The sequence below is a fragment of the Bombus bifarius genome, unplaced genomic scaffold (genome assembly GCF_011952205.1).
Source record: "Bombus bifarius isolate JDL3187 unplaced genomic scaffold, Bbif_JDL3187 scf7180000009772, whole genome shotgun sequence".
Taxonomy (NCBI): Eukaryota; Metazoa; Arthropoda; class Insecta; order Hymenoptera; family Apidae; genus Bombus; species Bombus bifarius.
Window position 1 is genome coordinate 376,194 of NW_022885327.1, and position 22,460 is coordinate 398,653.

Here is a 22,460-nt window from a genome sequence, read left to right on the forward strand (position 1 = left end):
CACAATCCGCTTTTTGAAAATCATCTTACCATCGTCAAAGTCGTATTCACGTCATGTTATTTTTAACCTAATAAATGTTCTATAGAATTACCTTTGTATCGTACGTTATTTCCGCATCGAATATCTCATTCTATTAACCATAATTTGTCACTACGCTGAACTTTATGATAAGCTGTTTATGCTGTACAAGGGAAGAAAAAAATATACACTCTTATACACGATATTTCTACAAAATAAAGTAAAACTTTTTAAACGGATGGCTCTTTAATTACTTTTGAGCACGGTATACTGTTATCGAAACTTTGTAAAACTATAATGAAAAGAAGTTTCGAACGATCGGTGAAGACGTGTCCTTTTTACTATGCAAGCTTCGTCTTCGAGATTTATCGTCTTCGCCGTCTCTTCGATAGAGACGAGATTTTTCACGAGATCACCTTGTATCTTTCCTTAGAGCGCAAAAAGAGTACGGAAATCTTCGTAGTGTCGGTCGCCGAGATTGAAGAAAAAGGCATTGGTCGTAGTGAGCCGGCGAGCAATCGATAAGTTTTAGATGCAGAGTAGGTTACTCCTCGCTATCCGTGGAACAATGCGCTAAATGATGAAGTAATAAAGGCTTCTCTCGTTTATTTCGATTCCTTTCTTTCGCTCGCAGACCAATTTCTATAGATCAATTCTGCGCCCACACTTAAAGTAATTGCCACTCTATTGCGATATCGCCGCACCTCAGGCGTATATTATTAATTTCTAATTAGACAGATCGAAGTAATTACTTTCGCGATAAGCGTATCTCGTATGCGATTAATGTCATTCGAGTTTTCATTTCGTTGAATGGTGTTGGTGAATTTTATTGCGATAAAGAATGCTCGAAAGTGTGACAAATATCTCGAATATAAAAGACAACTTGAATAATCTTAATGTAACATTGTCATTACAATTGCTAACAATTTTTAAATAAACAAATCTTCGTCATAAGTTAGCTCAATCTATGATTTTAAGTAGGTCGCTAATAATCTATTGCGATGATTGATATGGTTGCAAACGGTCAATTAAACAGAAGAATTATTATAGCGCAGATTATTATCAACAGTGAATTTTTCTCCCTTTTTGATAAAAGATATTTTAGCTCTAACCCGTGTAAAAAGATAAAATTATTGGGAACTTTATGTTGTTATCAAGCCTTACAAAATTGTAATATAAAGAATGCTGCCAAACTTCTTTCCTTAATTAATATTATAACGTTGATATTGTAATATCGGAAAATTAGGATATAAATTTTTTCCCGATTACTTACAATTTATTAATACTGAATTAAATATACAAACATAAATTGGACAGAAAACGATGTTTGTTTAACTGAAACTAAATGCGATACTCGTATCTATGTCAAATAACTTTACAGTTATTTGACAACTCTCGTCACAACGAATCTAACACACACTCTCTCTCTCACTAACAACTCTAACAACTCTACAACACTGACAACTCGATCAATTCTCTCAACTCCACTCTCCGATGTCTCGATCAACTCTTTCAACTCCACTTTTCGATGTCTCGATCAACTCTGACTCTCGCAACACACACGCTTTTCGATTCGCACACTCTGACCTTTCGGTCGTCCCACCTTGAAATACGAAACCGTCCCTCTGATCTAACGTTGTCTATTGTTTTTCTCACATCACTGTAAGAACCAGGTGACTTTAGTCACATAGGCGCTCTTAAATGTAAACGAACCATTTTCAGGACAGAAAAAAAAAATACATAAAACCCAAAAATACAATAAAATACAAAAAACCCAAAAATTGTATCATAGAACGAAAAATGTAAAGCGCCGACACATAATACAGCATGGCTACGTCGTACCGCCGCGTATCGGCACCTTTGCCTAACATACCATTACAAAAATTCACCGTTTATTGCGAATATGTACCTAAAACTGTATTCTTGGACTCAATAAACTTTAAATCTCCTAAAAAAAATGTAAACGAACCACAGAAGGACGACGTACACGGTTTTTTTCTAATTTCAACCGACCTCTAATTTAAATTGCTTTACGATATTGCAATATTGCAGATAATAAACAGAATAATTAATTATTATTATTAACATTGAGAGATATATAGCAAATATTAGGCAAATATTAATTTAAGAAGAAGGATTATACAAAGCCTACGTCTTATCGTTAAGATAATTATCAAATCTTAATGAAAATTCAACTAATCTTCAAATTGGAAGTACATCGTCTGTGCGAATGATGTATCGAACAACATATGAAATAGCGCGAATAAACGTAAAGTTAAATAAAGACGGAATTGTGCTGCTGTAAATTTTCCAGTTTATCTGCTCTCTGGTGTCATCTCTCAGCGTTCTGATGTCGTAGATGTGTTGTATGATCGCCTGTTCAAGTCAGAATACCGTACGTCAACATGTCAGTCAACAGTAATTAAACGGTCCGTTAATCCGGATGTCTATAGTCGTTCGCCTGTGTGCTTTTGGCCTTTGATCCGAAGAATAAGATTACCCTACATCGATTGCTACCCAACAATAGGTGCTAAAGCTTGAAAGTACTATTTTATTGCCCAGAGTTTTCTTACCAACATTATGGTATTCTTGGGTTCATTTTGTCTATTTCAAAAAATTGTTTATCTCTCAGGCTTTCGTGAATACCTACTGACGTCTCTCCTTTTTTGTTCAATAGATTTCCGAGCTAATTATCGGGAGATTTATTTTAATATTAATCGAAAGGCTTCAGGATATTCGAAAATGAAATTTCGCACGTAAACAAATAGATTCCAGGGTATTACGGAGAATTAAACTGACAAAATGTTCGATTGTGAAAAACAATATTTTATCACATGCTCTGTATTTCGCTGCTGCGACGATGTACATAAGGTGAACATTTTTATTTACTTTCGTTTTCAGTTAACAAAAAAAAAAAGGCAGAAGAAAAAAATGGAAAGAAAACTAGACTGTGAATTTTTATGCAAATTTACATTTTCACAGACAGCGATAAAAAAGCAAAGCTTGAACAAACAAAATTTCTTATCTTTTTAGATATTTTATATATTTCTGAATTTATGATCATCTTTGTACATTTTTTCCATATTTACACTTGTCATAAATTCATAAACATCTATATCCGCAACCTTTGTTTCTTCGAGCCTAAACTTTTGACACAAAAGAACCTTACTATAAAAATATATTGGAATTTCGTATCGATCGTAGCATAAAAATTACTAAAATACAAGAAATTAATGTAATTGATATTATCCTCCAAACTATCGTACGAAGCGAGCAAAATGACGCGGGTCTCGTTCATTTCGTAGATCCATCATTCAGTCCATCAGTTTATTGTTCGTGCTCGAGGCTATCAATATTCAAAGTTATCCACAGCAACAAGTAACAAAGCTCACCGCGATCGATCGTATATCATCAAATAGCTTTTCCATTCGTCTGAAAAGCTCGATCGCCTAAGCTAGTGGAAAAAGTTCCCCCCTGTGGACAGGACAATTTGTATTTTTCAAGCATTTGGGCCCGAAGCAATACCGGGAATCATCAGTTAAGCAACAATGAACCGAGTCTGTGTTCTAGCACAATGCACCAACGTATCGAGTACGAGTTAACGAAGAGAGACAGACAGATAGACAGATGGTGACAGAGACAGAAATAGATATCGTGACCCATGAAACCATTCGACTTGTCAGAGAAATTTTTACGAATATATTACGTACGTAATAGGAAACATTTTGAAATTTCTTTGGTACTGTAACGAGATACGTCTATCGTTATTATTTTTACAAAATACAAAACCAACCGGGAAATTGGCGGATTTTTATGCATTTATAGAACAGTTGAATGTGCAAAATTGCATAGAATGCATATAATACGCAAAAATATGTGAAATATTCGAAGTTTAATACTCGTGTTGATAAAAATAGAAATTTGCTTAAATGTCAACGATATATCAAATTCTTTTTAACTATCTTATTTAACTCCAAAATGAAGCACTAACATCTTACCAAATAAAATCTAAGAGTCAAAATTTTAGTATATTCATTGTAATATTCTAAACCGTTCGTCGCTAAAATTTCAGGAGACTCCGAATTTTGTTTGACTAACATTAGTTGCTATCAAGATGCAACGCCTATAGTAACTTTTGAAAGTATTTCAGCATTTATCGCATTCGTGCAGATATGTATACCATACATATTACACGTGTATTATACAAAATTCTTTATATATATTGGCAAAATAATAAATTTTAATAACATATAAAAACAATCCAAAAACATAGAACTTTCAACACATTTCAACACATCTTAAGCACGGGATTAATACTAAAGATATCCTCAAATAAATATTAGAAGCAATTTATAATGAATAATTGATTGTTTAAATATTTTGGTGATCTTTATGAATTTCAAAATTTTACCAATATAACCGTGATTGTCGCGTTTCATTGTCGCAGTGTTAATGAAATTTCAAAATGTTTTACGATATACGCACGATATATTTATAAGTACTTTCGTCAGTCACTGCATATGGCAATATTAATGATATACTGAACATAAATGGAAATAACTAAAAAATAGATTCTTTTTATATATATGTATTCAAAAAAAAAAAAATATGTCACATTTTTCGTCTTATAGGGGAACAATTTTATGTTATCGAAACTGTCTCTTTGCCTGGTTTTGAGACCACAGGTATGTAAATATGAAACCGGAATTTTTATACAGAAAATACACAGAAAATACATTAAAAATATTTTATTCGAAGTATTGCCCATCGCTAGCTATACATTTTTTCCACCTGTCTGGCAATTGGTGGATGCCACGCCAGAAAATTGTCGCTCTTTTGAGGCAAACCAGTCATCGAGCCATTTTCGTACATTTTCGTAGGAAGCGAAGTGCTGGTCAGAAAGTGCGTGTCCCATCGATGCAAATAAATAGTAATCGGACGGAGCCAAGTCTGGTGAGTGAGCCGCGTGCGAAAGTATTTCCCAACTGAACGCTTCGATCGTTTCCTTGACCGGTTTTGCTGTATGCGATGGTGCATTATCACGAAGCAAAATTACTTTGTGTTGCCTTTTTTGATATTCTGGTCGTTTTTCACGCAAAGCTTGCTTCAAATCGATCATTTGTTGTCGGCAGCGCTCAGTATTAACGGTTTCGCCAGGTTTTAACATTCATAATAGATCACACCCTTCTGATCCCACCAAACACAGAGCATTGTCTTCCGTCCATAGCGATTTGGTCTTGTAGTCGATGTCGGTGGTTCGCCTGGAGCTACCAATGATCTTTTACGCTTAGGATTCTCAAAATATATCCACTTTTCATCGCCAGTCACAATTCAGTGGAGAAACGACTTTCTTTTGTATCTGGCGAGCAGCGTTTCGCAAGTGGTTTTTCGGTTTTCCTGCTGTCTTTCATTCGGTTCGTGTGGAACCCATTTTCCCACCTCCTGGATCTTTCCCATGGCTTTCAAACGTATGGAGACGGCTTCTCGTGTCACGTTTAACCGATCAGCGAGTTGTTGTTGCGTTTGAGCGGCATCCTCGTCCAACGATGCTTGCAATTCGCTGTCTCGAAACTTTTTCGGTGGTCTTCCGCGTTCTTCGTTCCTCGCGTCAAAATTGCCACTTCTGAATTTTTTAAACCACTCAAAGCACTGTGATTTACCAAGAGCATGCTCACCGTAAGCTTCGACGAGCATCGATGCGATTCTGCAGCAGTTTTCTTCAAATGGTAACAGAAAATCAATGCTGTCCGCACATCGTAGTTTCCAGGCACAAAATTTGACATGTTCAACGCTATTACAAACTATGCTGTTGTATGAAACTTGTATTGTTCCGAGTCGAAAATGTTTGTGAGACGTCAACGAGGACTTTTGGCATCAATGACGCAGTTTAGTGATAACTACATTATCAGCTAGGGCCATCTACAGGCAAATTCCGGTTTCATACTTACAGGCCTGATACGTATGTAATCCTTATATGCTAAATACTAATATTTCAAATATTTAATAAGTTCGCATCTCAAGCGCTGATTTTACGTTTAAATTAAAACAACTACTATTTCGTCAATTTTACGAGGATGTAAGATTACAACAGATAATTTCCAACTTCTGCAATATATGTGCATACATTTTCAGATTCGTTTCGCAATTTTCTAATATGAACACAAGTCTCATAGCAAGGGTAATGAAAGTTTCGTATTACACAGGGAATATATTCATGGATAATTTCTATGGTAAGCATTCAAATACTTTCGCGAACCGCTGTGGATAGACAGAGAGACAAATCGAGGGGAAGAGAGAGGATGGATTTAAAGCAAGACAGCGAGCAGTCTGTGTACAGACGGAGTTGGTCTCATGGAGCATAGAATCGATTTGTCGTGTTCACGCCCTCGAATACGAGGGAGACAGAGGATGGATGCAACGAGTAATGGGATGTAGGATTAACCCGGTGAAGAAGGATTGCTTGTTCCTTTCCACGAATTACCTTCTACTCGAAGAACGCTCTCGGTGTTTGCTGGCTCTCACGTTTTCCGTGGCACCATCCCGATGGAAATGTTGGCAGCACCACTTCGATGTCTGGCCACCTTTAAGATCTCGACCAACTTTTCCTCAACGTTTAATCCGCTCGAGAAACGTAAATCTCGAGCATTACCGACGTTCAGTTTGTTGCGGAACAATCCTCGGATTCTAAAGTCGATGAATGCAGCCGTAGTTGGATCGTGGAAACAAGAATTTTCATTTATTGCTTCTGGTTATTGCGCTCAGACGTCTATGCGTACAAATCTAGTTGTTTATGCGCACATTCGTCGCAATTCGCATACTTCCGTCCACTGCTGTATCCTTGTAGAATTTGCTTTATGGAGAAGTGGCGTGCATAAGTTTTTCGTAACGTGCAAATTAGTTGGCAAACTTTTCGGCAGAACTCGCGGAATTAGTTCAGGGTGTGGTATCAATTTATGATCGCTATTGATCGCGTTGGAGGTTGCAGATCTTGGAACATTCGATTAACAGATACGTATGCCATTGTATTTTGTATCTTGTGTTACGAGATTATTATAAATAATTGAACATATTCCGCTTCGAGTCTTCTCTTTTTCTTATTGCGATGCATAACGAAAAGATTTCAATTGGATAAGATATTACAAATTACCGAAAATTGATTCATTTTAGATGTTAGAGTAACATCTAGGTCAACGTTACAAAGAATGTTGTTAATGTGATTATTTCGTACAACCGAATTGACAATAGTTTATTTTTATGTTATATCGTCGTATAAAATGTCCTGTAAATAAACAGAAGAATAATATAATGCCAGAAAATGGAAGTAATTTTCGACTTCACGTTTCAAAGACTAAGATGAATTTTACTATAGATTTGTCTAATCTCAATCAATTGATTGATTTTTGCGATTATATGAAACTGATACCAGTAAAAATCGCGAAAAATATAATTTATAGCGAATGAGGAATAATAGAAAATATAAAAATAGATAAGAATTTAAGTATGATATTATGCAAGTTCTGCCTTATTTTATATAGAAGATTTAAAATATAGCGCTTTTAAGATATACGAGGTCTTATTATTCACAAAATAAAATTGAAAATAGTATCTGATATTAATTTTTGTTCGTACTAACCAATTGTAATTTTGATACAAACTAATTGTCATTATTCATTACCTTTCCATACGTGTATGCTCCATTTAAAGTGAGCTGTTAAAGCGTGCAAAATCTAGAATAGTAGTTTCTATAATTATTTGATCTGAAGATTTATTCGTATACTATAACAAATTAATTATTAAATTTTAAAGCGATTCGACATGCTAAAACTGAAGCTATTTTAAACGTTATTCCATAAATACACTTTGCACTAGTCTAATAATATGCATTACTAAATCAAAGAACATCGCCAACAATATAGTAGCTGAATATTAAATTTAATATTCAAATAATCAGAAGTCAGATATAAAAATTTAAAAATCGAAAACAATAAAAGATGGTATAGAGGAAGAATAATTGCAAATAAGCGATGAATATAGAAGCTATCATATTAAATCAATACTCTGATAAAGACCAATATTCATTGGCAGTCGGAGTTCGGACCATTTCGCCCATTTAAATTCAAAAGGAAGACGGTTTATATTCTTGGAATAAAACCAGAAATAGTGTGTCCCACTTCCATTCGTTAACTCGGAGTGCTTTGTCAGTGCAAGCAACTCAAGTTAGTGCGAAGAGACTGCTTTCTTCATTAAAATGTAGAGTGTTCACCTTATTACCAGCGACCGTTTTTCGCGTAAGTGACAGGCGAACGAAGAAAATGAAAGAAGAGGTTCGCTACTACTATCACTTAATAGCTTTAATAGAATTTCCTGGTACAAAAATTTATAATTAAAGATATTATATACTTATTACGCTATTCGATATTTCATAGCGTAAACTTTCAATTGAAATAACTCAAATTCATTGATACCTACGCTAGCGCTCAAAAGTATTCAAACATTTGCTTATTTTTGACAAAATGTATTTTAATTACGAAATTGCAATCAAGTCAAACTGCGATGATTTTATACTGCATAATCAACGTAGCTAACCCTATTAAGTAGATCTTTGCAATATGCAATGATCAAATTGACGTTCGTAAACGACATATCCTATAGAACTATATTATTGTGCACACTCTATATCTGCAGATCTTTTAATTTCTGAATTACAAGGTATATAAAGCCATATTAAAAACTATCTAGACCTATGGGATCCAACTATAAGGAACAGCGAGTAATTCCAACATAGAAATTCTCCAACGATTCCAATCAAAAACTCTAAGATCCTTAATAGATACACCTTGCTATGTTACCAACGAAACGATACATCGCGACCTTAAGATACCTACAGTTAAAGAAGAAATATCCAAATTCAGCAATAAATATAACATAAGAATTAACAACCACCAAAACCCATTGGTTACTCAATTACTTGACACGACGGTTTAGATCCGCAGCCTAAAAAGACATTAGATTTAAACATTAGATTCAACTAGAACCAAATATACGATAATCATTTATTATTCACGTTATAGTAGCACGTCAGAATAATTTATTTATAATTTTCAATGAGAATTGATTGTAAACTACTTCCAAATAGAAAACAAAAATTATAAGGTAGATTGGCACGTTGTCTGCCACGCGTATTTTCAGGGAAATCTCCGTCAGGCCACGCGTACAGCAGTACCAAGCGTTCTCTGCTAGGTGCTCCCATCGATATTTTAGTAATGCGAATCGCTCAAGCGGTGGTCTCAAGAATGATCTTTCGTTTCGTTTGTTCGCAACGTTAAAACCACTAGCTGTTGTTGAATATAACGAAGGAAAGTGTGGTATTGATTATTCCGACCAAATGGTTTCTTATGCCACCACAATTAGAAAAGGAATCAAATGGTACAGAAAACTTGGCATTCGATTCCTTCTGGAAATTTCTGTTATAAACGCTTTGACGGATTACAAAATTGCAACAAGGAAAAATATAAATATTAGAATATTTAGACAATTGTTAGTTCGAAAATTATTAGGTTGTCTGAAAATACAAAAATCCTTGTCTTCGACGGAGTCGGCATAATATCGCCGTTCGGAAAAATGATCTCGGAAGAAGCATTAGACGCGCGTGCAAACTATATTATGCAAATAAAAGACGTGGAATGGACCGAACAAAGGCACGAAAGAATTTGAAGAAAACAACAACTTATAGTCCAAATTGTCCCGACCAACCTCACCTATGTATAGAATGCTTTAAAGTTTTACATTCTAAATAATTTTTTTAATAAACCATTTTCGTATTTTTATTTTATAACAATTCAACTATTATTACAATTAATTATTCATTATCAATTTATTATTATGGAATATCTTTTCAAATATGGGTTACGTGGCCTGACCAGATACTTTGCTGACACCCGAATACGGGTGTCGTGGCGGTCAACGTGTTAGGCATCCCTTTGTCTTTCCTCAAATCCCCACCATGTACGTGTTCCTCAACCGACCACGGCCATGGTCACATAGGCCTTTTTTCCGCGTAACTATTCGTCTGAAGGACCAACGACACATTTGTAGAGGTTTATGTGTAGAGGATGGTTGTTACGTGAGGTTTAAAGGACGAGATTGCTCGTTGTTGAAACCGTCGAATATATTTAGAGTAATAAATTAATGCACAGACTATACGTGAGTCGTTAGTATAAAGTATAAATCGCAAAACAAAATCGCGGATAAATACTCGTTAATGCCCGGTAGGCGCCCGGTGGCGGTCAACGTGTTAAGGCAGGTCTTTTAAACCGACAGAAAAACTTCAAATGTTAATACAATCAGATACTTAAATAGCAAATGTATGTAGTAGTATATATAGTAAATATTCAAATATATTATTGCTATATTTGTAATAACTGACTAGATTTATATAGTTTTCTTTTATCTAATTTGTACTTTACAATTTGTCCAGCTGGACATTTGGTCAATTTCTCTAACTTTATTGCTAAGTAACATGTGGATGGCTACCCCCAGCGGGATACCATCTTCGAGTTTGTCTATTTTATTTCTTTAGTGAGTTCAGTGAGGTGTTTTCTTTTTAGTTTTCTTTCTATATGGGTTTTGCTCGTTTCAGTAGCCAGCTGGTTTAGATGTGTTGCCATTCTTTCCTTGTATTTTTTTGCGTATCTGCTGATTTCTTCTTTGACCGTTGGTATATATATAGTTCGGCAATTCCATTATAAATTAGTAATACTGCCCCTAATTATTAATTCAGCGTTAATTTGTATAACTTGGTAAAGTTCATATACTGTCATAATAAATCGACCGAAGTATTGGGATATTTATGAACGATAATTTATAGTGAAATTTCGTTGAAGATTATATCTGTACAATTTAATTCAAATTAATCTGAATTTCTACTCTTTTTGCAATTTTTATTAACTTTCAGAGATATTGAAATATCTTTAGCTAGTTAAAGTTTCGCTTCGAAGCTAAAATATAATTTTAAAAAACATAATGTTTGGGATTTTGTGTGGTCCTCAGTTTGCAGCACGAACGGCATATTTGCTACTTTTTGGGAAGTTGGAATTTTCCACACTACATATTCTAAGGTTTGCAACTCGGACCGCATCGAGAGCTCAATTGGCATCCTAAGCACTCGACGGATCTTCTCAGCAATAAATTACGTGACATAAAGCTCGACACCCGATGAAACTCGACAATAGACCAAGGACAATGGCGCCAACGAGACGGTACGCTACGCACCTTCGACCATGAACGCACAAGACGCAAAACATGCGAGACGCCCACGACAGTTCGACAGTTACAGGATTCGATAGAAACAGTTTCCCTAAACTGACAATTAGAATATAAGCACCAGGTGTTTCAAGAGACGAGACTCATCACGCACTCGCCTAGGTTTAAACTCCGTTACTTACAGTTCACACTCTTCCGTTTATACTAAACAGTTCAAATAAACCTACTAAACACGAGCTTAATAGACATCTTTAATCTACCTCCACCTTGAGCGTTAACCACAAAGGATATAACCTAACAAACACGAAGATGGTACCCCGCTGGGGGTAGCCACCCACATGTTATATTATTATACCACTAAGCTGTAATATTTTACCAACTGTCCTACTGGACAAATTGTAAAATTTAAATAAATAAATAAATAAAAAACCTTGAGCGTTAATGTCGTTCAAGGCTCGCGACCTCAACCGAACAGTTGGAACTTGACTGATCGCCACCTAGTTGATAGGTCGCAACACATAATTTAGTAATAAATTACAAAAATATGTTATACAAAAAATTTCCAAGATAATTGGTATACAACATTTAGTGCCGTACAATATAAGCTTGGCATTTCATGTGTCAAATAACGTTTTTCCACATTATTACACATAACCACGTATCCGCCAACTACTCGCAAATTATAAATTCCCCTGTCGTTATACCGCACAATTTATTCGAAAATAAAGCTTTATCGAGAACATTGTTGAAATTACTTTCCGCAATCTGTCGCACGCAACGTTCGTTGCTGTCATTATAAACTTTTGACTCCGGCGAATTTCTCGTTTATCGTATTAAAATTAACACCCAACGAGATCGACCAGGCGACGAGAATTAACCAAGAGAAAAGAGGTAAAAAGAGAACAGAAAAAAGAATACTGTTATCGGAAAAATTGCAATAATTTTATCGTTGCTTTTCCATAGAGATGCATCTCGATATGTTCTGACGAGGGTCAAACAAAACGCAAAACACGAGCACGTAAATGTATGCGGTATGCCCGTACGAATGTGAAAAAATGCAAAGTGGACAATATATAACTGACTAGTTTCTTTTATTAATTGTTATTAATATCGTTATTAATTTTTATATAAAATGAGAAACACACAAATCTTTTATATTAGCCTGTGAGTTGTCTATGACATATAGAAGACTAAAGAGAAAACTGACCTCACTAAAGAAATAAAATAGACAAACTCGAAGATGGTATCGCGCTGGGGGCAGTCATCCACACGTTATTTAGCAATAAAGCTAGAAAAATTTGCCGAATGTCCAGCTGGACAAATTGTAAAGTACAAATTAAATAATAAAAAAAAATCTCTAGACGCCGAACAAACTTGACTTCTCTCGATCATGTTGCTTATTTTACAGTAGCACGTTCCAGCTGTTCAGGATTAGATGGTCTGTTTTAATTATAGAAGAGCATTCGTCTTATCGAGGAGCTGAATCCTTTGACAGATTGTGAGAATGTACAATTTTGGAATGTCCAATTCTAATCCATGAAATAGTCGCTTGGTCTCTCCTGGGAAGTGCACTAATAGACCGCTTATGTTAAAATATGACAGCAGCATATGAGATCTATGGACGTAAAATATACACAAAAAATATGAAAAATATGTCAATAACATGTTTGACATAAGTTTGGTGCGTCGGATATTATTTTTTATACAAAATTTAGCAATAGATATTTGATAATACTTTTACATTATTTTATGCGATAATAAATTATAGACGCCTTGTCAAAATTTGCAGTTAGTAACTGACAGAATTTACGTCTCTGATATAATGTTTATTTATCTTTCCAGGCATTTATTTTTGAAAAATTTAAGAGAACGTGTCCTATGTCTACTTGTTATTCACCTAATTCATGTAGCAGATAACGATGCTATAATTTTAATCAAACCGAACCATCCTCATTCGAAACATAAACTAACAACGTACACTTAACCAACTAAACATTACAAATATACCGTAACATCTGTTCTATATTTCATATCGATCACTACTACTGTTATCAGCAGTTTACACAGTTATCATAAGGTGAATCTAGTGAAATAAATATATCACAGAAGTACGTGATACGCAATATGTTTTGTATATAATATACAGGGTGGTTGGTAACTGGTGGTACAAGCGGAAAGGGGATGACCCTACGCGAAAAAAGAAGTCGAAAATATAGAATAATTATATTTTCTATTTTCTATAAATATAGAAAAATTAAAAAAAAAAATTTTTTATTCTATATTTTCGACTTCTTTTTTCGAGTAGAATCACCCCCTTTCCGCTTGTATCACCAGTTACCAACCACCCTGTATATGTAATTTTGTGTAGGAAAATGCAAAGTAAAGAAGATATTTTTAGAATCTTCTAACCAAGCTACTTTGGTTTCGTTTCTCTGCTTGCATTCTAGAAATATAGATACATTCGCATGAACATCAGCAGCCTAATTACATATTAACTTTCTGCACTTCTTTCAAATACACTAACTTTATTTTCGATTCTTCCCAAAGCAGTATTATAATACTTTGGTGATTAATAGGTAAATTGTACGAACAAATATACTGACAATGATTATTATTATTAGACGTCAAATACAACTTTCTGATATTATATACCGTACATAGCTTCCAAAAAATAATAAATGATTTATGTCAAAAAGCGCGTTGTTTTTTGCTTTATATAAAAGTTAATGACAATAGGTTCTTAATCATTTAGATATATATCGTTCACCGTATATGAAGGTTGGAAAATGGTCGAAGAAAACCGCCTATTTTCGCAGTCGAGCCGATATTGCAGTCGAAGCGATGTAATCTCGTAATGCCTCGTGCCTCAATTACTTCTAATGGCTTTAACCTGTCACCCCTCGTGGCCAGTCTGTCAATATTTATAAGGTGTTTCCACCTATGTTACACGTTATTGCGTTCTAGGTGAGAGGATCCGACGAAGATTGCTTCTTTCTTTATTCTTTTTTGGTACTTTTATAAGTCACGAGCGAAGTTAATGGCTATCGAACACTGTTCCTCTAGTCGTCTTTGTCGATTTAGCAATAATTGCCTTTTTACGCCTTAAGGGTTATTAGTTGTCTTTATTGCATAGAATTTAGAATTCAAGTTAAAATTAAATAGGAAATTATTGTAGTCACACATAACCCAACAGTATCATTCGAGGGTTCAACGGGATGGATGTTGTATTAGAAATAGATTTTGATTTGTAAATTGTTAAACATTGCTACGTCCTGCAACACATTTCCAACTCATTCGTGTTTTATTATCGGGAGAAGATGTTTTATATTTGAGAAAAATATTTAATGTACGTGATTTTTGTGCTGAGGCATTAATGTAGGAATGTTATATTATTAGTTTGTAGGTAACAGTATGATTAATACAACGTCGTTTGCACTCACGTATGATCGAATATAAAACCCCGTTTCACGTATTCGTTACTCACTACTTCTACGACACAACGACACAACGATCTTCACACGACGACGATAAATTCAACTCCGACTCTCTCGACTCTCGTTACAATGTTTTCCATGCTCACCTTTTTCCCAACATACCTTGGTAACGCTCGCAACACTCTTTGACAACGTCAACGTATCTTGACAACGCTAATAAACAATTACCCCTCTCGCCACGTCCTTCCCTGATCTATAAAATCTAACAATAGAGATTTTTATATCAAATAATAAAATGAAATTACATAGCATCACCGACTCGCTTCAGTTAATAACAAACCACTAAGAAAGACACGCGAAGGACCGTCAGACAGGATCAGAACCGTCCAAAATTGTCGCTATTCTATAAAACTGCCGCCACGTAATTGTAATAAAATTTCACGTTGTTCGCATAATATGCTCCGTGGTTGATCGGTGCACGAAGGTAAATATAACTCGTCATAAATATTCAATGAGGGGAAGAAAAATACGGAAATATATAAATGAGACAAAATGACGAGTTCGAATGAAATTGTACGCGTCGAAAGAAAGCCTGACATTCTGCAATCTGTTTTACGCTGGTTCGTTGATTTTCGAAGCGACCTTCATTTTTTTATACTTCCTTTTCTTCCCGCTGTAACATTCTCGTCTCGTTTTATTTTCTTTTCATTCATGTAAATCGTCCTGGGCGTATTGTCAAGAATCGCGCGAATGGAAATGTAGCACTGTTGGTCTCTCTTTCAACGTTGAAAGTCTTGCTTTTTATCGTTTTCTCGTATCAGCAATCAGTCTTAAATCGCTGCAATTTTTCCGAGTATCTTTCTTTTATGTCTCTTCCCTTTATTCTCTTCTCCTTATTAATTCAATTCCTCCTTTTATTTCCTGAAAATTATATCCGTTACCAAAAATTGCCTTGTCCGAAGTTTTATAAGCATAATAAGAATTTCTTCTGTATATGTGTAAATTACATTATTAAGTCTGGGTTGTTCCTTTTGAGTGCTGCAAAATTCAATCGAACCTTAAAGAGATGATTTTCCCAACGGAATAAGATAATTTGGAATTATTGACTTATTTATTATAATTATTTATTATTTAATATGATCAAAAAGTCTATCGCATTGTTTCGTTCACTCTTTGAAAATAATTATGTGTAGAATGTATATAATATACGGCAAATTAATTATTGTGAGAATATAATAAATTGCTCGTTTTATTGATCGTATAGCATAATTTTTAACATATTTTAGCGTAACTGACATTTAAGAGAAACAAAATTACGAATAATATTGGTACATTCGGAATATTGTGTAGAAAGATTGTGAAATGAAAAGAGATAGTTCGTTTGTTAATTGTTATTTCATTTATTTGTTTACTTACTGGTTTGTGCATCTATTTGCTTACATCTATGTTTTATATTCTGATTATATAAACTCATTTGAGCATATAATAAGGCAAGTGTTAATTAAGTGTGTATTAAGAAATACAGATATCTTATCAAATGGTAATATGTATATTTAACTTTCTGTTCTGACATCAATTATTTAGAATTAGTATAGTCTAATATGGAGAAAGAAAGATCAGTTATTAAACAATAAATGATTAGAAAATATAAAAAATTTCATCTTTCTGGCAATTGAATAAATCCTGCAGATTCTTATTATTTCTCCAAGTTTTTGTTAAAAATATTTTATTATTCCTGGAAACATGGCCAACAAAAAAAGAAGACAGAATATCGTTTAATCTTGTTATTTAGTTAACAACCACATACATCTGTCTGTAATTTTGTTTCCATTACATAATAAATAATCGATTCATCTAAATATTTTGAATTATTAAAAAATTCAAATTAATGACCAGTAATTATCAATAAGAATTATTTGTAAATTTCATTTGAAATCCATCTCTAACATTCGAATTCATAATTCTAAATACGTAATCATACGACAAGCATGGAAATAGGAGAGTCAAAAATAATATAATTGAACAGGTACTATCAATAACAAGAGCACAAAGAGAAATTTCATGTCACTTAATCTTACAACAGTTTAGAACTTCGTCAAAAACAATTAAAAACCGACCATTAAGAAAGGAAAGCAACCTTAGAGTCTGTATCCAAAGAGAATTCCTAAAAATTCATTCTGCAAAACGATAAAAGCGTCGTTAACCAGCTAGTTGAAATGGAGCCATGAGAAAAGCATTAGACGACGAGCTGGTAGTAAGTAAATTTTGCTGCAAAAAATCGAGTAACGTGGAACTTCTAGGATAATGGCGTTTCGCATGCAGCGGTGGAAACTTTTCCCATAACGAACAAGAATAAAGCGATTCGAAAGGAATGGGAGAAAAAATTATAGCGAAACTCCAGAAAAAAGGAGAACAGAGAGAATCGAAAAGAATTACCAACTACATTTTTAGACATTATTAATTCTAACAAGTTCCATTTAACACTGTATTTTTACTCTTTAGAAGCTTCGGAAAAATCAAAGCGTTCTCTCCGTTTGAGTAATTGAACGCTTTAGTAAACTATGAAAAAGGGAACGAATAATAATATCCAACCTTAATACATTTCATGCGAGTTATCGTCAATGACAATTTTTATTTTTTATATTCCTATTATATGTTGTTACGACATTTTTGTGAATTTTTTGCAGTTTCTAATAACATAATATTAATATCGAATACAATCACAATTTAATACATTACCAGCTCTGATCATTCTTCTGAAGAGCAATTTTAGGAAAATTGCTGGGTATAATATAGCTATATTGTAATATGTTGCCTTTTTTTATAAATGAGACTGCATATTCTATTCTTATAATCATAACTAATTTTTTTCTCTTTTTTTTTTTAGTGCATTATAATCAGTACCATTATACTTTTGCGTTCGTTATTAAATGAAAAATTCATCTCGGAAGTGCTAAATATTATATAAGATAAATGTTTCGATGCTGGTGGATGTGACACAGAATATATGAAAATCTACTATATAAAAATCACTCTACTTAAAGACGTGACATCAATCATGCATGGCAGCAATTTGTCCATAAGATGAAAGATCTTATTCTTTCTAAATTAACGAAGATACACGATGACATTGATACGAATTCTCAACTACATGACGATCAGTCAGGTTGCATCTGATCGGTTGATATCGCGAACCGTGAACGCCATTGTCGCGTAGGAGACACAAGAAATCACGAAATTAACAAATAACCGGTGATTTCCTCGCTTCGTAGTTCGAACGTTTCGTAAGGTAAAAAATTCGGACTTTAGATATGATAGCAAAATTTATTGTACGAATCCAACAGAGTAGCGGTTCAGAGTGTTAGAGTTCTTTTTATTATTATTATTTAATTTGTACTTTACAATTTTTACTTTACAACTTTACAAATGTCCAGCTGAACATTTGGTAAATTTTTCTAACTTAATTGCTAAATAACATGTGGATGGCTACCCCCAGCGGGATACCATCTTCGAGATTGACTATTTTATTTCTTGAGCGAGGTCAGTTCTCTTTAGTCTTCTTTCTATGAAAGTTTTGTTCGCTTCAGCAGCCAGCTGGTTTGGATGTGTTGCCGTTCTTCCCTTGTATTTTTCTGCGTACAATGGTTCAGAATTTTGCAATAGAGTGTGTCAAGTGCTGATTTTGGGAACGTTCATATGCTAGGGTTTGGGTTGTCGCCAGGCGCCGGTCATAGTTGGCTATCCCGTTACTGCCTTCTGGGCCAGGGACACTAGCTGATTATCGTCTCGATGGCTGTGACCGGCAGGATGTTTGTCAGACGTGGTTTTTCTATTATTATTTTATGACCCTGTGGCATTATTAACGCCCAAGGTGGAGGTGGATTAAAAATGCAGAGTAATGTTATGTTTAGTAGATTTATTTGCACTGTGTAGTGAAGACTGTTTGAAGAGTCTTTGCCTGACCCTTATATATGTCGGAGATGAAAGGAAAACCGGAGCCTTCCCTTTGCAATTTTGAGGAAGCCTTCTAATGCTTTAGCCTAGATTTTATCATAACTGTAATTAAGCAATTGTCATTTGTAATTGTTTGATATTTGTGAAAGCGAAAGTGGGTTCGAGGTGACAACTGGTCGCCGAACGTAGCCACGGTCACGGGATAAACGTTTTGCCTGACGAAGGTGTGGATCGGTTGTATTGTTCTCCCTAGAAATCACATAGAATTGTACTTTAGAGATGTCGATATAATGGGACACACGTTGTATTAGGAATCAATCTCCAGACAGAAACTGCCTAGCAACGGCGTTTGGATCTTTCTCGATGTTTCCAAAGAGTATACAACAAACTTTTGACAGAAATTGCCTAGCAACAACGATTGGAACCTTCTCGATGCCTCCAGCGAGCATATAACAAACAAATGCAGTCGTATAGCGAAAAAGATTTTCATCAGATATTCATTCGTGTGATCGCCTTGGAAAGTGATACATCGAGCAATTTACCGAGTGTCTCAGCAATCGTATTTTTGTGTTTAAAATTATTCTACGCATAGTAATGTTGATCGTGGATTCGTTTGAACTCCGGAACATTGTTAATAGCGTTAATTAAATTCATTATTCGTAAAACCTATCAATCGTTAATCTCATTATTCGTTAAATTTATTATTCGTAAGACATATTATTCGTTCCTCTTATTGTTCGTTAAACTTATTATTCTTTAATCTAATTATTAGTTAAACTTATCGTTTGTTAATCTTATTATTTATTAAACTCATTATTCATAATATTTTGTAAAATCTTGTTTATTCGCGTAAATATATTCTCTGTTTTCGTAAAACAATGGCTAATTCAAACGAAGCATCATTACGCGCCTTAAATCCTAATGTTAACCCGACATATACTAACTCTTCGTCCCGGGGTTTACTTACCATGGTTTCTATGAGGTGGGAATCTATTCCTTCCAATTTTATAATTGTGTATTGAGCATTTAGGTTGTTAATTAATGTTAAGGTAAGGAAAGGATTCGGAAATACAAATAGTTTACTTTATTTTACACACAACAGCTATACATATATATTACACTCTGAAGACCTCGATAACCTTGTTGCATCCACGCTTGTTCTCAACCGACTCTTCCAGATTCTTTTAACATCTGGCAACAGTCTTTTGTCTCCACTAAGCCTGGACGCCCTCTAACGCTTACACACACATTCACATGTACAGTGTAAATGTATCGTCTATCCAACAATTAAGCTTTTGATGAGATTCGCATCGTAAAATTTACAGCTTTGGAGGTAGGAAATTCGGACTTTCTTAAAAAGAAGGCAGATGTGGCGTCCATGTCGTAAACCGACGATTATCCAAAATCCCGAACAGATATAATCGCTGAATAGTTCTTTAAAATTGACTAAATACCAAATTAAGTATTTGAAATAGTCCAAGTGGAATTAATCTTCATTGTTCGATCGTTCGCGGAGAGACGCGATCGCGAGGAAGCGGACCAACGGGAGTCGTAAATTCCCGTTACGATTAGATAATCGACGCCACGAAATGATCGCTGATAAAGGATATAATCTAACAAATACGAAGATGGTACCCTGCTGAGGGTAACCACCCACATGATAATCAAACAGCCAAAAAATTCTACCAAATGTCCAAATCGGACAAATTGTGAATGTAAACAACTAAATAAAAAAAAAAAAAACGAAATGATCGATCCCCTATTTCGTTTATGATAATAGAGGTGGTTGAACTGATTATAACACTGAAGTAACAGGTTACAATATACACCTTATTCCAGTAATTTTGTAGACATAGACAATTACGCTCGGTGCGTAAAGATATAAGTTAAACAGACGGCTGATCTAAGGCTGATAAACCAATCAAGACGTTGACTGGTCAACGCATGAAGAACCGGTCAAGAAATGTTGACTGGTCTAAGGATGGCAAACCAGTAAAGTTCGGTGACGATGCTGCCTCAGAAGAAAACTATTGTTGGGTGTTGGTCGCCTAACCATCGGTCGCTTGCGGATGGAAATGACCATAGAACATAGGAAACCCGACCTTTCCCATTTTTTACCTGACGGAACAATAACCATAAGGAACATCTCGATTTGAATATATTTTGTAACAATTGCGGGCCCTAACAGTAAAATACGAATGCTTAATTTTATGACAGTTCCTTAGGATTATAGCGGTCCGACTAATTATATTTGCACAGACAGTGGCCGTCTCGACCGAGGAATGAATTCTAGGTTACGCAAAGCGTCATCGGACGTAACACCATATAATGTATTTTGTAACAAAATCATCAAACAATATTTGTAAATACATTGAAAAGTAGTGCATGCGATGGAATATTTTTGTCACGTTTCCTTTTAACGAAACAAATTTCCAAAAGAAACGAAGAGTGCAAGAACAGTACAAAATAATACGATTAATGCTATTCGCTATCACTATTACTATTAATGGTCTAATTGTTAACTAATAAAGGATATCACCAAGTGTCACGCGCTAATTTTGACGAAATTCTGCAAATTCGTATAGCAGGCAAAAATGTTCGATGTTTGTTTTTCTTTATCGGTAATCGTAGATAAAAAAGTTTTCAAATTTCAGATCGAAAATATATTTTTTGAAACGTCTTTTTTTTATTATTTAATTTGTACTTTACAATTTGTCCAGCTGGTAAATGTTTCTATCTTAATTGCTAAATAACATGTCGATCCCCATTTTTAAATAATTTTCGAGCTAGTATTACTTATTACTATTATTATTATTGCTTAGTTCGTGCCTTTCGGCTTTCGACGAACTTTCGATTTTACATCTCTTATGTCTATTTCTCTTCTTACATGTCTACCTCCCCTCTTTTCCACTCTATTCTATTGCACTCCCTTAATTTCTATTCTCTATTATTGCTTTTAGTTCTGTTAAACCTTCTCCAGTCTCATTTAGCGTTTTTCCTATGTCCTTTGGTCCTCCCGTTATTTCACATTCTTCCATTACATGTCTCAGGTCCTCTTCTTTCCTTCTGCATAGTCTGCGTCTTTTTTCTTCCTCTTCTTTCCAGTATTCCCTCGCTTTGATCTCGTTTCCGCATCTGAATCTGGCCAATATTCTTCCGTCCTTCCACTTCATCCTCCCTTCTAAGTACATTGGTCATTTTTCTTTGGCTATATTTCTGTAGTGTATAGTATATTTGGATTCCCTTATCCTTGTCCCCCTCTCTTCTGCTTCTCTCTTTCTTCTTTCTTCTATAGTTTGGTCTGCTGTCGTCCTTTCTTGCTCCTCCCCTGCTTCTACCTGCGTCCCTCGCTTTCTCACCTCTTCTAATCCCTTCTTTCTCTTTCTTGCTCTTTTCCCTTCATGGCCATCTCCCCAGTTTCTCTCTCTTTCCTTTATACACTCCTTTACTTATTCCTTTTTTGATTCTAGGGCTTTCTCTTCGTACCTCGTTGCTATTTTTAATGCTCTTTCTCTTATTTCTATTAACTTGCATTCTTCTATCAATATATAATTTGATGTTGTCGTATCTAAACCTAATATCCATTTCGCATATCTTCTTTGTACTCTATCCAGTCTTTCTTCCATGTTCCAACCCTATACCAAACAGCGCCACGCTCTCTACGAGTGCTCCAAACATCTTCATTCTCCTTTTGTAGTCCTGTTTGAATATTCTTTCTACCATGCTCCATGTTTTCTTCATTACTATTGTTAACTTTCGAGCTAGTATTTATCGCACATTAAAAATGTGTAT

At 34.7% G+C, this 22,460-nt stretch overlaps 1 protein-coding gene and 1 pseudogene across 1 annotated transcript in view; one reads left to right on the forward strand and one right to left on the reverse strand.

Annotated features, from left to right (window-relative positions):
- Positions 1-22,460, forward strand: part of LOC117215715 — a 288,668-nt gene that overhangs the window by 210,747 nt on the left and 55,461 nt on the right. The gene's annotated exons all lie outside the window — the stretch shown is intronic.
- Positions 21,782-22,409, reverse strand: LOC117215716 (annotated as a pseudogene).